At 36.3% G+C, this 21214-nt stretch overlaps 1 long non-coding RNA gene across 2 annotated transcripts; it reads right to left on the bottom strand.

Moving 5' to 3' along the window:
- Nucleotides 1-1325: 1325 nt before the first annotated feature.
- On the bottom strand, nucleotides 1326-21046 carry LOC121414197. 2 transcript variants are annotated; one of them, XR_005969819.1, is made up of 4 exons: nucleotides 20648-21046; nucleotides 6462-6556; nucleotides 3602-3948; nucleotides 1326-1511 (listed from the first exon to the last, which is right to left on the bottom strand). It is a non-coding gene; the product is annotated as an uncharacterized LOC121414197 (long non-coding RNA). The 2 variants fall into 2 exon arrangements; XR_005969818.1 differs by lacking the exon at nucleotides 1326-1511 and having other exon boundaries at nucleotides 3510-3948.
- Nucleotides 21047-21214: the final 168 nt, after the last annotated feature.

The raw sequence follows: 21214 nt of genomic DNA, 5'->3' as shown, positions 1-21214 counted from the left end.
AACACACACTAATGATTACATTTATAAAGTACTGTACTTCATTTGAATGAAATGACTTAACCATAAAAAGACGAGGGGGGGGGGGCTCATTCAGCTCCCCTTATGATCTCGGCCATCAATCACGACGAATATCCGCATGCCTGCATGCATTACCCATGGCATAATCTACAAAATGGTAAAATCAAATTCTTCCAAAAATCTCATTGCTAATTATGCTATTAAATTTATGAGTAAAATATAAATTTTGCTCTTATCAACAAAAATCAAGGCCCCTAATGCAAAATTTTTATTCACAGACTCTTTATAGGATTCTGATCAAATGTACTTGAAAATATTCAATAAATATTACAATTATTTTGAGTAGAAGAAATAACCAGTTGAACCACGATGAACCTCTTCCACATCATATATTTTATATGTATTTTATTCTGTAATTTTTAAATGTATTTCTATGTTTTTCGACTTACGAACAATATTCTGACCATAACAACAGATAGGGGAGGCAGGGTAAATTGTGACACTTTCTGCATTTTGCATGTTAGAATTAATAGGCATAATAATATTAAAGAAATAAGTACATTGCCTTTAAATTTGATTCTTTTAAATTTAAATATTTTTCACCAATATATAACTTTCTACCAGCACACTGAAAGTCATTGTGACCTTTGAAAAAAAACAATGCCAAATGGCTCAACTTGCCCTATCTGTGGGGTAAGTTGTGCCACCTTCTGGCGTAAGTTGAGCCATAAAAACTATGTACAAAATGTATGAGGGAAGAACTAGCATGTCAAAATGTTTATTTAAAGTCTTTTCACTTGCTAATTCTCTGTAAATACTAACATGCTCTAAAAGTAAAAGAACTGTCATGTGAATTTGCTCCTTTCTGCCTGCATATCAATGGCTTTTAAGGTTAGTTTGTTAGTTTATTACCATAAGAATAACCATGGCTCAACTTGCGCCATGTTGGCTGGCGTAAATTACCCAGGTCCGAACTTAATACAATATTTTCACATCAACAGATTTCTTATGCATCCATAAAAGACTATGACAAGAATGAGAATCCATACCTGGACTAACAATATTGTTCTTATTTCTTCATTATATTTAAAGATGAGTGTGAGTAAAAAGCACTGATCTATTTCAGACCATTTTTTACTTTTTTGGCTGAAATTTGTATTTTCCCTCTAAAATTTGCTTTTTGTTGAAAAAAATGTGGTCGGGTTAAGGGTTATGTAATGGGTCATCAATACATGACACCACCACAATGTCTGACTCATTCATTATTGGCCTGGGGATGGTGGCTCAACTTACCCTGCCTTCCCTACCGGTGTGTTGGGTCAGTTGGTAGAGCATCTGTCTCACAACCGGGGGGGGGGGGGTCGAAAGTTTAAACCCCAGCCGTGTTGGATGAAAAGACATTAAAAGATGGAAGTTGCTGCTACCCAGTTTGGCGTTCAACAATCAAAGGGATGGAGCCTCGTCGATCTGGCGCTGCACAGCGGCTGGCAGGCCTATGATCAACTGGGCAAAACAAATTTCCGGAAATTTCATTTCTGATGTCTATTTCGAACAATAAAATATGGATAAACATTAGATTGAGTTTAAAGCGACCTTTCATTGACAAATCATGGGGAAATCAAGGCTTATCTCAGAAAAAAGGAGGGATTCAAGTCTTTCACTCGGAGGCTTGCCTGGGGATGTTATGTAATAGACGCCGGCATGTCTGGGAGGTCTAAAGGAGAGCAATAGTTAGTAGACTAACCAACCAGAAGTAAACTGCGTGTTTTCACTTTGAAACATGTAACTTTACAGAGATTATTTATTTTGGTTTACAATCAAGAGACCTGCTATGATTCTAGGAATTGGGATTGTTGGAAACTGGAACTGCTGATCCGAAGTAAATCACGAGTTCAGTCAAATTTGTGATGTCCAAACCTATCGCATAAGTCTGACGGGTGCTCACGATGGACGGATTATATTACGCAACTCAATTGGCCTTTTGCAAATTTCATATTAATTCAATTTCCCAATAATTTGTCAGTGGCTGGGCTCTTTAATCAGTAAAAGGAGAAATAATAATATATTTGTGAATTTGGGCTATAACACTATTTGCGTTAGTTTTGTACACAAATTTGTGGTGTTTAGCTATTAAAAGTCTGCATGCACATGCAAATGTTTGCGTAATGTCAGAACACACCAGGTTGCAAATACACGCGACTTAAAAAGTCAACAAGTGGCGCATAAAAAAAATTCGCACAGATTTATCACAAAATATGTCGAGGGGGGGGGGGTTAATTCAGCCTTTAGGTTTTGCGATAAATGCAGTCTTATTAGGGTTAACCTTGAAATAGACTGGGGTATTTTGGAGGCTTGAAAGAGTTATGATGGTAATTCAACAAATATTCCCAACATAGCCAAAGTTCATGACCTTTAATGACATTTTACCTTGATCACGTGACCTGAATCTCCTGCAGGATTTTCACTGATACTTGATTACTCTTATGTCCAAGTTCCATAAACTCTCAACATTGTGATTCCATTTCAAAAGCTTTTTACATTAAAAAAAATTGCCTTGGTTAAAATTTTGTTTTGATTACCCCAACATAATCTAAGTTAATTGACTCTAAATGAATGTTGATCTTGGTCATTAGACCTGGAACTCAGACAGGGTGTTCAGTAATACTTGATTACCCTTATGTCCAAGTTTCATGAGCTAGGTCCATAATCTCTCTACGTTATGATGATATTTCGAAAACTCAACTAAGTTTAAAGGGTCATATTGACCTCAGAAATCAATACTGCTAAGATCTTGGCTGAAATTATCAACTAAATATCCCTATGCATACTAGAAAGTTGAACTTATTTTTTAAAGATCACCTGATATTTAGAACCCATATTTTTAAAGTCGCATGACTTCTGGCCAGTATTCCAGCCTATCGGGTATTTGCAAGTTCACTGCTAGGCCGGAACACATGCCTATCGGGTACAAAGGGTTAATGTCCCTTTAAAAATAAAGGGATGGTCCGGGCTGAAAATATCTATATCTAAATGAATATAGTAAAATTCACAAAGCAAAAGGTTGAGAATTTCATCAAAATTGGATAACAAATAACAAAGTTATTTAATTTTAAAGTTTACCAATATTTTGTGAAAACAGTTATATGTACATTGACATGAATATTCATTAGGTGGGTGGATGTCACATCCCCACTTTCCTTTTTCTCATGTTATTACACAAAGTCATAACTGTTTCATTTCTTCATACATGTGTAAATGATGTGTCTCCATTATGATGAAAGAAGTTGCGGCAATAAATAACTAATGCCCTTTAATAAGTTGTCAATCCAATTGTTTTAGTTCTTTGTAGAAAATTTTTCATATTATTATAAATTTCATATAATAAAATACAAAAGAACAAGTGGGGATATGACATCATCAGTCCACCTAATGAATATTCATGAAGACATGCCTAGAACTGTTTCACCGGAATAATGAATATCTTTAAAATCCAATAACTTCGTTATTTGTAATCAGATTTTGATCAAATTTTCAGCATTTTGCTCAGTAAATTTTACTCTATTCATTAAGATATATCTCCTACCTGGACTAACACTGTGGATGATACGGATTGAAAAAAGTCGGCTAACTTCCTTCATTACCTCTGAGGTAATTGGAGTTCCTCTATCAGCAAGCATTTATGAGGAAATCCTTGCCTTGAGTAGATGCTCTACAATATTTCTGCTACTGTAGCAGTATTGTCTACCAGCGTTAATATGTAGCAGTGACCTCTTGATGAACATGAGGTAATTGGCCCTTGGGAACAGCAACCCAAAGAAATGGTTCCTCTATGTTTGGCTTTAAGTGGAACCTTTCTTAGTCTTTCTTTCGGTATTAACCTCTGATAAGCACCGTCATACCTGATGAATCACTAAGAATCAGCTTGCAGACCTGGTCAAAAGAAATTAGAAAGTAGTTTATCAGCTGTCTCATTTGCGCCCAAGTGACATGAATACATACATGTATTAGACATTGATATTGCATAAAGTACATGCAAAGAAAATTTGCCCTAATCCTGGAAAATCAATGTGTAGTTCCAAACTTTATAGGGTGATCTTTATAGGGTGTGTTCAATGTCATTTCAAAATTTAATCGGCAACATGGATCAAGATTAAAAAACGTGATTACAAAACATGGATAGAATGAGAACCAAAGGGTGTGTTCAATGTCCTCTATTTCCGGTCGAATAGTAAACATCTTTCAAATCATGATTCGAAGGAAAATTTAAACATCGAAAAAGATGCGATTAAAAACGCAATCAACTCAAATTTTACGACCTTGACCACCACGAATGGACATTAAACACAATTTGAGATTTGAAGCGTGTTTAAATTTGCTCTCGTATAGGAAGCCTACACAAACTGGTGCCAGAACTGACCTTTCATGTGATGGGTCAAACTGCGCACTAAAGCTGCACTAACTAAAGAGGGAAATTTAAAGACGATCAACACGTAAACTGCTTTATGTTTTCAACACTGAACAGTGCAACGCTGATCGTGTTTGTGTTCAGTGATTTCTAATTTAGTTTTCAATGATTCATGTTGCTGTTTAAATTTGAAAATCGACATTGAACACACCTTTAGTTTAATTTTTTATTTATTTGGGACAATCTACAAACATTTCCAGATAAAGGCTATATTGTGATCGATTGTTCATCCTTCATAAGCCCTTTTTTCCAAGCTTCCTCCTGATATGACAAAGGAAAATGGCACATGGCTTGCAGAAATTATGTATCTTTCAATGTTATTGAAATCATGTGTGTGAAATTTCGAGAATCAAGAATTTACAATTTCCCAATCTGAAGCATGTTCCTTCAAAGGCATATTTATACAGATATCAGCCAGCAAAATGCAAACCTGGTAAATAATTTGTATGTAAATAATCCAACAATCTTTGACAGTCGCTATTGTTTTCTTTTAAGATGCACATAATTAGAAGGCGGACACTATCTTTGCATCAAAGGAAGGCTCACATTAACCGTCCATATCTTTGTAGTTCCGATCAAAATGTACATGTACATGAATGACCATCACGAAGAGGTCCATGGTACAATGTTCTAACATTGTACCATGGACCTATTAGCGACGGACATTTAACGTGATTCTTACCTTTAAATAGACAAAATCCGCCGCCTAAAGATTATGTGCATATTTATGACAACATACAGGTCTTTTGACAATATACATCTACAAGGCGTAAGTGATCATTTGCAAAGGGACAGTTCAGTTTCTTGGTCTTAGTTTTGTTGCCTGATGCCCTGTGTCAGAAAATGCTTTTCAATCAACATGCATTAGATTTCGAGCAGAAAAATTGAAAGAAAAATTGGACAAAGATTACCAGTGTCTTTGATTTTCCAAGATTTAAAGGATCTTTCATCTTCTGCACATACAGTTTATGCAAAAGCAATGTTAAAACATGAATCATTAGTTATAGTTCATAATTGTCAGAATGAAATATAAATAGGAAATGTGAAACATCACCAACTTTTAGTCTTAGTTCCAAATCACCCCAAATAAACTGAACTGTTTTGTGAAATAAAGCACAACACTGTGTTTATTTTTACACATGATATTTTAACATTTAAAATGAAATTTTTAAAGTGTGCTAGACCTTTAAAATCATTTGAAATATGAAGTCAATACCATAAATTTCCCATAAATATAGATCATAACTGATGGCTTTACACCTCCCTTTTAAAATGACTTAAATTCAACTCAACTCAACTTTACTCTGCAAATAAAATATAATAAAAAAAGGCACGTACATGTACAGTATTTATTTCACAGATGGAGGGTTCAAATGAAGCATTACTGTTATTATGATTTTTTCTCATTTTCATTGAACCCATTCTCATTTTCATTGGCCCCATACATGTAATTTACAGATCAATGCAAAATCTGATATTATGGGGCCAATGAAACAAACAATAATAAAATCATGTCTGGCAGAACAGTTTCCTTACTGGAGTTGCTGCCCTGGGTAAATAAGACACTAGTATAATCATTAATAGTATTGAAATGTCAAAGAGAGACAAAGAGAGAGGTTGAAAACTACATGTGAGTCATTACAGTGATAGAAAAGCTGCAGCAGTGGTTAAGATGAGTTTTGTCCCGGAGAATGCTCGTTTGAAGTCATTTAGAGATTTGCATTTAACTTAACAGAAAATAGGTAATGTATTCTAAAGAGAGGACAAAGAAAATAAAAATATTTGTTGCAAAGGAAGATCGGTGGTAATTGTAACAATTATTGTTACAATTGCAATTTACTAAGATCTTTTACTGATTATTCAAAAAATACAGGACAATAGGAATCCCCAGCAAGGGTTGGTCGAGGCTCCGATATAATAAACAAGCAAACTCCATGCCAATCCCTGAAGGAAGGCAAATTGAATTACATGAACATACCTGAAATAGTTCCCGCTGTCAGCTTCAACATTATTTGGTCTCAAGACGCTAAACACTGTCTGTGTTACAGCTGATTCAGGTAGTTCTTGAAACAACTGAAATTTCAGAGATCAATAATAAAAGAAAATAAAAAATTAAGATATAGTGAGTATGCACTATGAAAAAAATGCATAACTAAAAGGGGCATAAAATCATATTACACATCAAGTTTTCTATAAAGATCAATGTAATCAAGAAAATGTGGGGACTTAGAAATATAGAATATGTAATGCATATTTCAGCTCATCAACCAATTAAGGAATTTATAAAATGTGTATCTTCCACATGGTTACTTTTTGAAGTAATTTGACTTTTATATTTCAGAGGACAATTTAAAATGTATTGCAATGAGATGTTGCATTTGAGTGAAACTGTCAAAATTCTCAGTAATATAACATTACAAAATCCTTTAATACAAACAATAAAATGGACATTTGTAAAGCGCTGGTGTTCATCATGAGACAATGCTTTATGGTGCAATAAACAAAAGACACGGAAAAATGGAAACATGTTAGGCCAGAGAAAAGCTTCATTTACTTGAAAGCATATACAATGTACATATATGTGAATAACCAAGTTTTTAGTAATATTTTGAAGGTCCTGCTTGACAAAAAATATTGCACATGTCTTGTGGAAGTTAATTCCATAGATATTGAAACAATCCATAACCCACATAAGTCATCGATAGTGGTACAGAAAGGATGCGCTGACAGTTATTTATGAGAAGATTGAGATTATTGAGATTCAGTTGAGATAGAGAATTTCTTGATTAAATACAAGTGGGAAGAAATGCACACAGCATAAAGCGCCTGGGATGGGGCACCAGCCGCATACATTACTGGTTACTGATCAAGCACAAAAGAGAGGGATTGACTGCAGCCAATGTATGCAAATGCATATTCAGAAGACTCACAACAGAAATAAAGTATGTTTTGAACTGTAGTACATGTAGGCCTACATATCATAAATACATAACATACACATGTAGATCACCATACATGTGCATGTACTTTTAAGTATCCCAAATCGAAGGTGTCACGATGAAGCAAACCAATGTCAAAATATTTCATTTGTGCCCCCACCCTCCGGACTATGGCCACCTGCATGAAAGACCCTGTGTACAGTGTATGTAAAATATTGAGATTTGAGCCCCATTTATAGTATCAATATTATATGAAATCAATAACAAAATTAATGAAGCCAAGCCAAAAAAATGAATATTTTCCACAATTCACTTACTCTTAATATCCTTTCATCAGAAATTCAATGGAGGGGCACATCCCCCAAAAATAAACTATTCCACAACCAAGAAAAAGAAAGCAAAGGAAAAACTATGAAATGTGGCCGAATGTTCTGTGTATACATGTACATGTATCATGTCAAAATGTTCAGGTGTATACTGTAAGTATCATGTTCAAAAGTTTAAAAATTTTGCCCCATATGCCACGTTCTGCGTCCCTAGTAGTATTTGGATAATTATGTTAACAAAGAAAAATTAATAGAATCATGAAATAGCAATGAAAGTTACTTTGGTTTAAACATATTGTACAATCCTAGAAAAATCATCCAGATGCTGTCTGCACTACCGGTATATAAACTGGTGTCTCGCAGTGTACATGTAGTTATTTATACTGTAGGTTAAAATGAATTTACCTGAAATGATACTGATAACAATATACAAATACTTGAGATATTATAATGTTGCCTGGGGACACACTTTCAAGTCTTATCTTGATAAGTTGAGATTATTAAAGAAAAGGGCAATACGACTTATGTACATGTATCCATCATTGTCGTTCAATTGCGTATTGTTTATGTTCAAACTACAATTAATGCCTCAAGAGTATACATTACAAAATACCCCTCCAGAACTAACAAATAGATACATTATAATACATGTATGCATGCCACAGGGATCATGGTCATTAGCCTTTTGCGAGAACAAATGTCACTCTGAAATCCTTTCATATCCTGCATTAAAGAATGAAACAGTATGCCTGTTGATATGAAAAAATAGTACAACTCTTTCCATGTTCAAAAAGTTCTTGAAAAGTTATGATCAGTTTTATGTGTTGTGTGGATGGGTGCGTTTGTGGCTGCCAAGTGTATGTGTGCCCCGCTCACAAGCCTTGCTTTTAAAGGGGTCCTAAACCAATTCAGATACATGTACATGTACAGCACTGTACATGCCATAATCTAATTGATATGAGTTTATGTAGTCCTAGATGCATTGTATATTTAATTATATTTATAATGTGATATTTTGGTTTTAAATTCAGTACACGCATGTAAAATTGAATTTTAACTATCCCTTCAAATCTAGAAGAATACCCTAGAATTAATGTATACCTTCTTTTTTCTGTTATTTGTCAAATCCCTGATGTTACCTACAAAATTACCTGAAATTGGTCCTAAATTAAATTGTGTGAAAATACATACATGCATGTACATCTAATGCAGTAGTATAAAAATTATTCAAATCTTGAAAGAAATTGGCACATTATCATTATTTGCATTTAAAAAATGAAAAAAAAAGTGAATTGCTGGCATATGATGTACATGTACAGTATGCACATGGTATCATTAAAGGGTTTGTTCAATCTATTGAGCAGTGGGTTGAACACATCCTCAACAAAAGTAAATTTATAGATTGTATAATGGACAAATGAATTCTCAGGTGCCATGTCCCTCTACTCTGTCCCTCATGTTCCTTGACAACGATAAAGGAAAAAAAGGATATTTGTAAAAAGAAAGGAAAGGAGGGTAAGATATTATGTTATTGTCTGAATATTATTTCAAAATCTATCACAATATCAGATTTTCATGCTAAGGTCAACAAATTTGCTCTCTCGCTGGGAAATACTGTCAGACACCAAGTTTCCACTCATTGCACAAATGTTTATTTTGCCAAATACAAGAGTCCTTCAACTCTTTGCCTGTTATTTTCCTGCTCTTCAACACCAATATGCCTATAAAAAGGGCAGAACATTTGAAAAAGAAAAGCAAAATAATGAACCAATTCAAGACAGAAAATTGAATTGACTTTTTGCTGGTTTTATTATCGATCTGTAAACATGGTTTAATAATAATAATTGTTAACCAATTGAATTGACTATAAACCTGTGTGAAACTCATAAATGGTCAAGAAGCTAGGCCGACAAAATGATGGTGTGCACTTCAAGTTTTGTATGCCAGACCTGCACAGTACAATGCTGCATTGGAAGACTTCTTTTTATACTGTAGAAGTACTCTCTTTAGAGTTTCTGCTCATAGAGGTGGATTATAAATGGGTGATTTGCAGCAGATAAATATAAACAGCAATGGTAAAATGGAAAGTATTTTTCCTGGGTTTTTGGCAGAAACATGCTGTCACTCACCATGGCAACACAATCTCAAACACATTTGGAATAGAGAATTGCTTTAAAGTTTTTAGCTGAAGACCAATGTGGATGCTAACTTTTGATGAACCCTGACCAAAACCCTGAGAATAGCAGTTTTTCTGTGTTTGTGGCTTTAATTGCAATGACCACAGAAAAAAAATTCTGACAATGCAGTTGCACAAATTGTCTTTAATACACATCTTTACTGCATAAAAAAAAGAATGTGAGAGTTACATGTAAATTTCATAAGAATTCGTTGAAAACTGATGAAGCGGTTTGAAGAGCAAGATTCATGGCAACATGATTTCTGACACATGCAACAAATATATCTTGCACATCTTTACCTCAAGACCAATGTGCATGCCAAATTTTATGAAAATTGGTAAAACTGAGGAAGTACATGTGTAGTTTGAATCACAATGTTTTTTACCTAATTTTGGCCATATTTGCACTGACGGGCAATCCTACAATATGCTGTATTACTCCCTTAACCCTAATTTGGATTCTTCTTATTCAGATCTTGGTTGGGGATTGCTCATGACGAAAATTGATGAATGGTAGAAAACGATGTGATCACACAGTTACATAACCAAATTTCACTTAGTTTTTGGTGCTAATTTACATACATGTATAATTTATAAAGCCCTTGGCTTGAACTGCTAGTTCTGAGACCTAATCCTCTGTTGTGAAGTAGCATACCGGTACTTAATAAAGGCTGATTTGCTTACTTTAGCACTAGCCCTTTTAACTTCATTAAACTGAAGCGCAAGCCCAAGTACAGCAGTTGGCTAGAGAAATATGATACTGTTGATTACCAAAAGAAACCCACACTGCAAAACGCTGGTGTTTATGTAACACCAGCCTGGTATCTATATCAGTCCACATCACAGAAGCATTGAAACAACACCAGACCTGCAAACCTCTGGAAATGAAAAACTTGTATTCTGTGAACAAAAAAAATGCATATTTCCAAAAAAACTGTACTTTTATTTCATAATGAAATACATTGTGCGAAAGCTCATCGCGGCGCTCAAGCTGCATGCAAGCTGTAATGTGCACTGGTTTTAACAAAATGATTGAAAAAAAGTTTCCTGAAATTACATTGATTCAAAACCCATTTGTGTTATTTTTCAATTTTTTTCTCTCACAAAATCATAGTTTTTAAAGAAAAAACATACTGACGTATTCTGGTTGCAAAAACATACTAAATACGCCCAAAACGTACTGGTTGGCAGCTCTGCAACAACACTTAAGAATCAAAACCAATATTGGTTTTGCACTGATTGGTGTTGGTTAAATGCCAAATTAGTGTTAGCGTAGTTACACCAAACCGGTGTTGTTTTAACACCTCTCCAGTATGGACAGATATACATGTACATGTAGATACCTGGCTGGTGTTAAATTTACACCAACCTTTTTTGCAGTGCACCTGAAACGTCATGTGTGACAGTGCGTTGATACATGGAGGCCTTACAGCTGTACATTTGATAGGATTTAACACACCCTGATATCGCTGTATAGTTTTATTGGTTTTTTCTTTGAAGTCTTGCACAAGTTTTGAGACCAATTTCACAAAGAATACCTCACATTTTTGACGTGTAGATTTTTTAATTGATGATATCATCTTCAAGAAATGGTGATTTATTTATGTATTGTGTGCATATTCAATGGAAACTGCCTTCCTTCATCTCAAATTATCACATAACTTAATGAATTTAGTGGTAATTATGACTTAATAATAGCCTGCAGAAAATTAAAAAAGAAAATTAAAATTAAAACCTACAAATACATGAGAAATTTAATAAACAAAGAAGTTCCATATAAAAGTAGAAATTGCCCCTTCCCCTCAATCTCAGGTACAGCAATTGCCCCTCTATGAGAAATAGATCTGCCATTTGCTATAATGATACATGGATGTCTAGACTAAATACTTTTGCCTATAGGGGTGTAAGTTAAGAAAATGTGAAGGGTTATTCATTTAATTTTGACTTGTTCTCATTTCTTTATTTCTGCATCAACCTTGTTCAAACTTGGTACAAATGATCCTTGGTTGATACCATGTGTGTGTTGATGAGGTCAAAGGTAATCTAGGGGTCAAAAGGTCAAAGATAGGAGGCCATTAGTCTTTTTTTTTTACAGATTTTGGTTTAAATCAATTTTTTTTGTTTGCATCAATATTGTTCAAACGTGAAATACAAAATCAGAGGGTAATACAATATTTTTATTGATGAAGATGATAATTTCTAAGGTTATTTAGGGGTCAAAAGGTCACTTTTGCTCACTTTGTTATTCAAGGTCAATTGTTCGAGCTTTCTAGGGGGTCAAAATTTAACTTTTGATACCGGTAGTTTTTTTTATGTATTGTATTCAAATGTATTCGAACTTGGAACAAATTATCAGTGGGTGGTACCACATATTTGTTAAAGAGGATGGAGAGGTCAAATGTCATCTAGGTGTAAAAATGTCAAATGACATATTTCTGCATTAATTTTGCCCAAACTTGGAACAAAACGATCAGTGGGAAAAATTACATGTGTTATTGAGGATGGAGAGATCAAAGGTCATCTAGGGGTCAAAAGGTCATATTGCATGTTTTTTTTAACATTGCAACATCAGGGAAGACTCATGGTTCGTAATCCACCTTGCAAAAACAAAGTTTGTATCAGAACAAGTTTTTTTAATGTTGAAGAAATTCTTTGTCATGTCTTTTGCAAACCATTAAAAAAATACATTTTACTTGAAGTTTAACAGTATTCTGCATTGTGTGAATAGTTGAGTTGTTTCATTATTGATGTGATCTAAAAATGGAAACAGTTTAAACCCATTGACTCATTTGTAATAGATATGTGGTGCATTTTGCTTGATTGTAAGAAAATCAGTATGGGGTCGGACGTACACGTCTGAATGCATGTCAACTTTAATCAAGCATAACTCTTCACCAGCATCAGATTCATTTGTTAATTCCATCTTATGTGAAAGACAACTAACCAAACAGTATGTATATTAAAAAAATCCAGTTTAGAATGTCTATGTTTTGAGTAACTGATCTTCAAAGGGGGTCGGACGTACAGTGTGCAAATATTTTGCACAATGTACGTCCGACCCTTCAAAGTGTACGTCCGACCCCAAATAGATCAGCCTGTAACTAAAACAAAGCAATGCCTATCAATTTCTTTGCTTCATTTCTTGTAAGATTCATCCTTTAGCTAACAGCTCATATTAGAATTTTAGTACCTGCAACACAAAAATCACAGAGATTTTGACATGAAATCTAAAAGCATAAAACCTGCTTTCGTCTAATGTACGTCCGACCCCTCACATTTTTGCCCATATTTTCTATTCTTCATATTGCAGCCTGGTCCTGTCATGCTGTAATGATAACCTAGGTCACATGTTATGATATACTAAAATAAATAAAACACTGCTATCAAATTAAAGGAGATACAGCTCTTAAATGTGTCCGAATGTACGTCCGACCTTTATGGAATGACCCTATTATCATACACACCAAATTATAATGAGCCTATAACTAGGTTAAGTTAACTACTGAAAAGTTATCGCATTATTAGGACTTCAGATGGGTGAGATGAAAACATGTCAGTGTGACCTTGACCTTTGACCTCAAGATCAATGGGCTTCCTAGGACCCATGCTACATGTAGTATCGTACACACCAAATTATATGAGCCTAGGTTATTAAAGTTACACTGAAGTTATTGTGTTTACAAGGACTTCAGAAGGGTAAGATGAAAACATGTCACGGTGATCTTGACCGTTGACCTCAAAATCAAAAGGCTTCATGGGATCCATGCTAGTACATGTATTTATATGAGCCTAAGTTATAAGTTAAACTGAAGTTATCACATTTACAAAGACTTGAATACAGTGACCAGCAAACCATTTGTCAGTTTATTGGCATGAAATGTAATCAACTATTTTTATTCAAAGCCTGTAGCCCATGTCAAGTTCGCTGATTATTCTTTTTTTCTATTGCAAATAGAGCATATGAATGCACAAGCCAATCACGTTTATGGTATGATGCCTACTCCCACCACTGCAGTGCAATTCCTCCATGTAGACTTTAAGTAACCCATATGCACTTCATAGATCTGGGTTACTTTAGTAGACCTATGGAGGAACAGGATGCCACAAAGCCAGATCAAGTCTCAGGGTAGCAAATCCTGGCAGAAATAGACTGAAAAATATAGACCGACTTCTCAGTAAAACACAGATGGGCGATGTGGCATTTGACTGCAGCAACTCCTTGGGTAGAGTTAACTCAGGCATAATTAAGACTTTAAGGAAAATGAAACCTTTGGAACATGACAGCTCATGCCAAAATAGAAAAAACAACAAAGAAGTAAACCAACAAAGATTTGAGAAAATTGAATAAATAAGTTATGACCATTTTTAGTTTAGATCATTATTTTAATGCAGATCTTCCTATTAGCAATACAACAAAGATTTGTGAAGTCACATGTGAACAACTTTCCTATTACTTTTGTATATATCTCACTTAAACTGCCTCTTTTATCACATCTATCAGTAGATCATTCATACAGTGTAGGAGGGCATGTAATACAGATTAATTCAAAGAATACATGTAAATCATAGATGAAATATAACCATAAGAGAAAATTAGGGGGCATTTTAATTCTGTAAAAGGGAAAGTTGTAGTTGGTCACATGTGACATCACATATCTTTGTTGCATTGCCAATGGGAGGATCTCCATAGCATTAGTTATCGCAATATTCAAATGATCATAACTTTCTCATGATTTGTCCGATCGATCTCAAATTGTCTAATTCTTTGATTTTTCTGTTTTCACACATGCCCACTTGTCTAGGTTTCATTCCCTTTGATGTTAGGGTAATATGATCAGCCAGCACCTCAGGCCTCATTCATGTCTCAGAATCACAATCCGCATAATTTGGTAATTTGCGAAAGTTTACTAAACGCTGTTGTTGGGCCCCCTTCCCCATGAGCATAATCAAGCAATTTAAAAAAAATTCTGAAATGCAGTGTCCGGTCTTCCCGGATTCAATTTCAATCTTACTTGTCTTAACAAAATGACTGGCTGAAATGACCGAAATATAACGTTAGATCTAGAATGAGGGTCTAGAGACTAACATTAGACCGACAATGATCTAGTCTAAAATAAAACCCTAATTTTTTCAAATTTGTATATTTTTTAGACACACTTTTAATATAGAAGAATGTAAGGATAATAATAATTGTCATTTATATAGCACTTTATCAATCTACGACTGCTCAAAGTGCTTCACAATTATTATTACCCAGTCACTGGATTCATAGCATTTCAAGCAGCCTGTTAGGCGCACACTTGCTAAACCAACCACAATGAGTTGTTTCCTACTGTAGGCCTACCCATTTAACACCTGGTGAGAGTGGCAAAGTGTGGATTGATGCCTTGTCAAAGGACGCTAGGCTATGGTGAGATTCAAACACACGACCCTCTGATTACAAAGCGAGAGTCAGAACCGCCACACCACGGCGCTTCCATGGAGAGAAAAGTAAAATGCCACTTTCAGAATTTGTATCTACAACTGTGCATCAATGTAAAGCAAGCAGGAGATCAATAAATATTACAAAAGTCATGGAGGAAAAACCCTATAAGAATCTATACCATGAACAACTTTGAAGTTTTATGAATAAAAGGGCATACAATTCAAGAGTATACCTTGCCGCGCGTAGCAGCGCATTGCACTTTACAAAGGATTACAGTCCCAGTCATTGCATTTGTGTAAGTTGTACTTTTGCTGCTGAATAAAATCTGCACATACATATTGTACTCTCCTTTAAACAGGTAATATCTCCTTCAATATTACACATCATGAGTAGACAGGAATAATCATTGTTTCTGGGGTTTTCTATAAGAAATTCTGACATTCCACTGTCAATCCCTTTGAGAGGAGTCAACATAGTTCAGAGTAACAACCAATGCACAACCTGACTAAAGCTTTAGGTCTAGATCTACATGAGTTGATTCAAATGGATGATTCCACCCCAACAAAAAGTTGATTTGAATAAAAAGAGAAAAATCCAACTACTACATGTAGTAGCATAACGCTGAAAATTTTTTAAAAAATCGGATGTAAAATAAGAGTTATATTTTAAAGTTTCGCTTAATTTCACAAAACAGTGGGTATGTAAATGAGGGAACTGATGACATCACTCACTATTTCTTTTGTATTTCATTATTTATATGAAATACAAAATTTTCTTATTTTATCCACATTGTTCTGTGGAAGTTTTATTTTTCCCTGGACATGTGGAATTACCATTGTTGAACATTTTTTATTCAGTCAAGTTGGTCCTCATTGTCAAATATGTAAAAATTGAAATATTGTATAATTCAAACAATAAAAAACATAAGAAATAGTGAGTGACATCATCGATTCTCTCATTTACATGTGAGTAAATTGTGCATGTCACTATTTTGTAAAAAATAAGCGAAATTTAAAATGTCATAACTTTCTTATTTTACATCCAATTTTGATGAAATTTTCAGCATTATGCTTGTCTGATTTTTCTTTCTATTGAAATCAACATTTTTCTGAGGTGGACTTGACCTTTCAGCACTATTCTTTTTCCTACTTCACAAGCTTTAAAATGGTACCAAATTTGTTGGGATTCCTTCAAGATTTCAGAAAAAGTCAATAGGGTCCATCTCTTCAATGTAACTAAATTCGGCCCTCAATATATTCTTTTACAGAAATTTTTTTTGCATATTTTCCCCTGTAAATTTTAAATATCCCTGTTAATATTTCAGAATATGAGTTGATTTAATCATCATTTTTTGTCTTATTTCAAAAATTTTTTCTATGGTATGGAATTTGTTGGGATTCCTTCAAAATTTAAAAAAGTCCTTGATCCCTTGCAAAGTATATTTAAAACTTGAATTTTAGGCATAAAGTAAAAATAGGTGGTAGCCAACTGCGGGCCATTCCACTTTAAGTGGCGAGGTTCTCGGGGCTAGTATTATTGTGTTGGAATGGATCGCTGTTTTTGTTGGTCGTTGTAAATCATTTCCACACCCAAATGATCTCCTCTCAGTGTGTCTGTCACAAGGTTGATGAGCTGCTACAATGTAGGTACTATTTGCTTTATAGATACTGGTGCTAGAAGTTGGCATTGATGCTTTTGATGAAGTCAAAGAATGGATCAAGATAAATTCCTAATAATTGTAACATCTCTTTATTTCTCGTCTTGGCATGAGGGGGGCGTGAGCCGTAGTATGGCCAGTCTCCCCCCCAGTCTGCAGTCCTCCTTGTCTTCGCACATGCCTGTCTGCATGATTCTAATAGTAATAGAGGATACAAAATAACTTTGGAATGCAATGGCATGATCGACAATGAGAACAACCTTCCACGGCATACATTTTTTTTTCCTGAACGTTACTACACAGTATATAGTTATAGGAAGCACTGGCACTGCCGCACGCCCATTTCAAGAAGTTCGATCGGAAAAGAGAGAGGGGCAGGCATTTGGGAAGGGGGAAGAGGAGTACTCGACCATAAAAGTGGCAGGTATGTGCCGCGGGTGAGACAAAAACAGGGCCGGGGCTTTGGAGCAGGATTATTGTAAAAGGAGAGTCCTCGGAACGGGCTTCGGAACTACAAATGTTTGTAAAATCGGGGGTCCTTGGAACAGCACATCAGTGCGCTCGTGCAGAGGCGATGGTCGGACAGCGCCCTGCGGGCCGCTTTACACCAAAAATGCAGATCAATGCAGCCGGAACAGATTTCTTTCTCCTTTTTCTCCATAAAAAGAAAATGATATGCTTTGGAGCGGCTTTCTTTGTTTCTTTTCTCAATGAGATAAAAATGCTATGAATTGGAACGGAAATTTCAGTGTAAAAATGGGGGTCCTCTCCGCGGCACACCCACCATGCATTACATACTGAGTGCCTCCCCCCTCCCTGGGTAGGCATACACTACAAGGGGAAGTGTATACTGAGGTTATGTTTGTTTCCCTCTATGTTACTACACAAAGATCTAGGAAGCGTTTGCGTCACCGCACGCCCGGAGAGGGGAGATGGAGGGGGGGGGGGTTACATATTGAGGACAATTGTTTAATGTGATATGGAATTGTCCTGGGGGGAGGGGGAACTCAGTATATAATGCATAGTGGGTATGTGCCGCGGAGGGGGCCCCCATTTTGACACTCAAATTTCCGTTCCAAGGCATAGCATTTTTGTCTTATTGAGAAAAAGAAATTTGCTCCAAAGCATAGCATTTTCTTCTTATCGAGAAAAAAGACACAAATCCGCTCCGAAGCTTCGCATATTTTCTGTTACGCCGTTCCGGCCGTATTGATCTGCTACAATGAGCCGCACTTTTGGTGAAAAGCAGCCGCAGACCGCTGTCCTGTCCGACCATCGCCTCTGCGCTAGCGCACCCGGCGCCCGTACCGCCAGGCTAGCTGCATGCACGTTCCATAGGGATGCATATGCACTCACACTCAGGTGACCCGTTCCAAGGACCCCCGTTTTCACAAACATTCATAGTTCCGAGGACCCTCCTTTTTACAATAAGCCCGCTCCAAGGCCCCCGTTTTTTGTCTCGCCCGCAGCACACACCTACATGTACTACTTTTTTGGTAGATCAGTGCCCTCCCCCCCGGGAATTGTGAGGGTAGGGATGGAGAGTGCACTACAAGTGGCAGGTGATACAGGAGGTAGTGGTAAAACTGGAAATGCTATTTGGACCTATAATGCTATTTTTAAATGAGCTTCGGATGAAGCTACATGTACGTGTACATGTTGTATTATTTCAACACTACTTATGAATACTTCTATACAAGGCTACATGGATACGTGCACTACGAAGGCTGTTATTAATAACCTGTTTATCGATGGTCCTGTCGAAAATCGCTTGTTTCTGCCACTTAGCGATATCGATAATCTTTCTCTCTGTCGATAATACCCGCTATAAAAACTATTATGCAGGGACACAGACTGATTTTTCGCGTTTTCAGAGAATTCAAGGAAACGGCCCTTTGAAAGTGGCTTATCAAACGGAAAATCACAGAAAACTTATTTTTCATCAAACTGCACAGAACAGCAACATAAATTATTCCAAAATCTCAACGAAATACTAGCTCACTCCCACTTTGCTTTTATCATACTAGAAGTGGGGTGATCGATCGTGACAATCCAAACATCATGACATGACTATACTCGACTCCATTCGATCGAATCGAAAACATCACAAGCGCAACTACATGTAACATTCCTGCCCTCTACGTTCGAACAGAACGCGAAGCTACATGTATACAGCAGGATATCAAAATGGCGGATAGGCGAAAGAAATTGACTGCTCGGAATGTCCAAAAAGCCCCAAATTGTGGATAAAACTTCATCCAATCCTAAAATCGTGAAAGGTGATGCATGCTAAATATGATTGTTAAAAGATGCTATATCATGTAGTCATCACTCACACGTACACTGTACCGTATTGCGAGGTATAATAGTAGATAGATCTAGTATGATGGGGTGTCCAAACTTCGCGCACTTTTCAAAAATATTTATCAGGCTTAATTTTGTCCACAAATTATTCATAATTTATACAAAACCAATTCAAGAAATAGTAACCACATTGACGGCAAGATCGTAAACTGTAAAATCATGGACGAAAATGCAAAGTAGGTCACTGGGTTTCGCCGGTATCGCGATCTCAAAATTCTATTCCGATCGGCGAATGCGGGCTGTGCTGGAAAACCGTTCAGAAAAAGTGTGACCTAACTTCGCGCACCAAAGCTTTTGTTGAGATTTAAACAAAGACTCAAGCTCAAAAAGTGAAATATTTATATCAGATTGATGGCAAAATGCTATGGAATCGGTTAGTACCACATTTAACTCACATTTTTTATGATTTCTGCTTGTAAAATGGTGATATCGTGATGCTTGTTGCTTTCTTCAAAACGGGCGCTAACGGTGACAAATTTGCCGATCTTTTGCCAATATTTTCATGAATACTGGACTAATCCTAAAGAAACTTTCAGCGAAGGGTAATTTTAGGTCGCTTTTCACATTGATGATGTCAGATTTTAAGTATATTGGCTAGTTTTGGAGATAATGACCGTCCGCGAAGTTTGGACACGCGCGAAGTTTGGACTCACTGCCATACATGTATACTAACCTCGTACCATGAACCGTGTTTGGCAGTGGATTTCTAGCTAGTGCCTGGGTCGCGCGTGCTTGGATCTCAGTTCTGGTGTCCACAACACTATGGCTTGATTTTTCAGTGCGCGGTGGCATGGCCTGGGCTACATTGTATGGCTACGGGAGCCTACAATAAACTAGGCCTACAAAGTAGGCCTACGCCTAGTGTACAATACATGCCATAGGCATAGCTCCGCGCTCCCCGGCCGAACATCGAGGAATCGCACACCATGATGACTCAATTAGGCCTAGGCTATAAAAAATCGACTTCAGACAGTCACAGTGCAGTCATTTAATTATTCATTTATTGGCATTGCGTGCTAAAAACTAAAAAGTAAAAGTAATGGATTTGGAGCAAAGACATGGGGCACCATCATCACGTATCTCAGTCACCATCTCGACTAGACAGGATTAACCGTCGTTTCTGGGGATTTATTCAACAATTTCTGACATTTTACTGTAATCCTGGAGCCAACGTAGTTCAGCGGAACAACCAAAATACAGAGACTGAAGCTTTTTTGGTCTAGGCCTACATGATACATCTCGACAGGTTTTAGGAAATTTGAAACTTCCATACTTACCATTAAATTCTATAATTACATCGTCCTGTAGGCCTACTCCTGTTTTCCCGATTTGTAAGACGAAGTACCAGTACGACAATTACCAGACGGTGGACTGTACTGTTTCCAGAAGAAGAAGTAAAAACTGCAGGATGGTAGTTGGTACGGAGTATGGTTGGTCGGTCACCCGGCAGTTTCGGCCGGGACAAAACCTTTTTTCCGCTGTGACGCAGCGGCGCGGCGTGCTTGGGCGCCAGTGCAGTGCTGGCCAGCTGGCCTGGCTGGATGACACTCAGCGCGCGCTTTAGTGCAGTACGCAATCGTACATTAATAAACTGGTTCAAATTATAATTTCGATGCTCTCTCTGTGTATAAAAAAGGTACTGCACCCGCAGAATTACAGACTTGCACAGTCATTAACTGATAACTTTTTTAATTTGTAAGAATTAAAATTCTCTTCCGTTTTGTGATGATTATGTTTATAATTTGAATGATGAAATTATTTAATTCATCTGTATTATACTGATTCAAAATCATAATTCTTTACATAAGTTTACTGATGTCATTTGGTGAAACAGGTGTAACTCC

The sequence above is a fragment of the Lytechinus variegatus genome, chromosome 4, assembly GCF_018143015.1.
Source record: "Lytechinus variegatus isolate NC3 chromosome 4, Lvar_3.0, whole genome shotgun sequence".
NCBI classification, from domain to species: domain Eukaryota; kingdom Metazoa; phylum Echinodermata; class Echinoidea; order Temnopleuroida; family Toxopneustidae; genus Lytechinus; species Lytechinus variegatus.
This window is presented reverse-complemented; position numbering and strand designations above follow the sequence as displayed.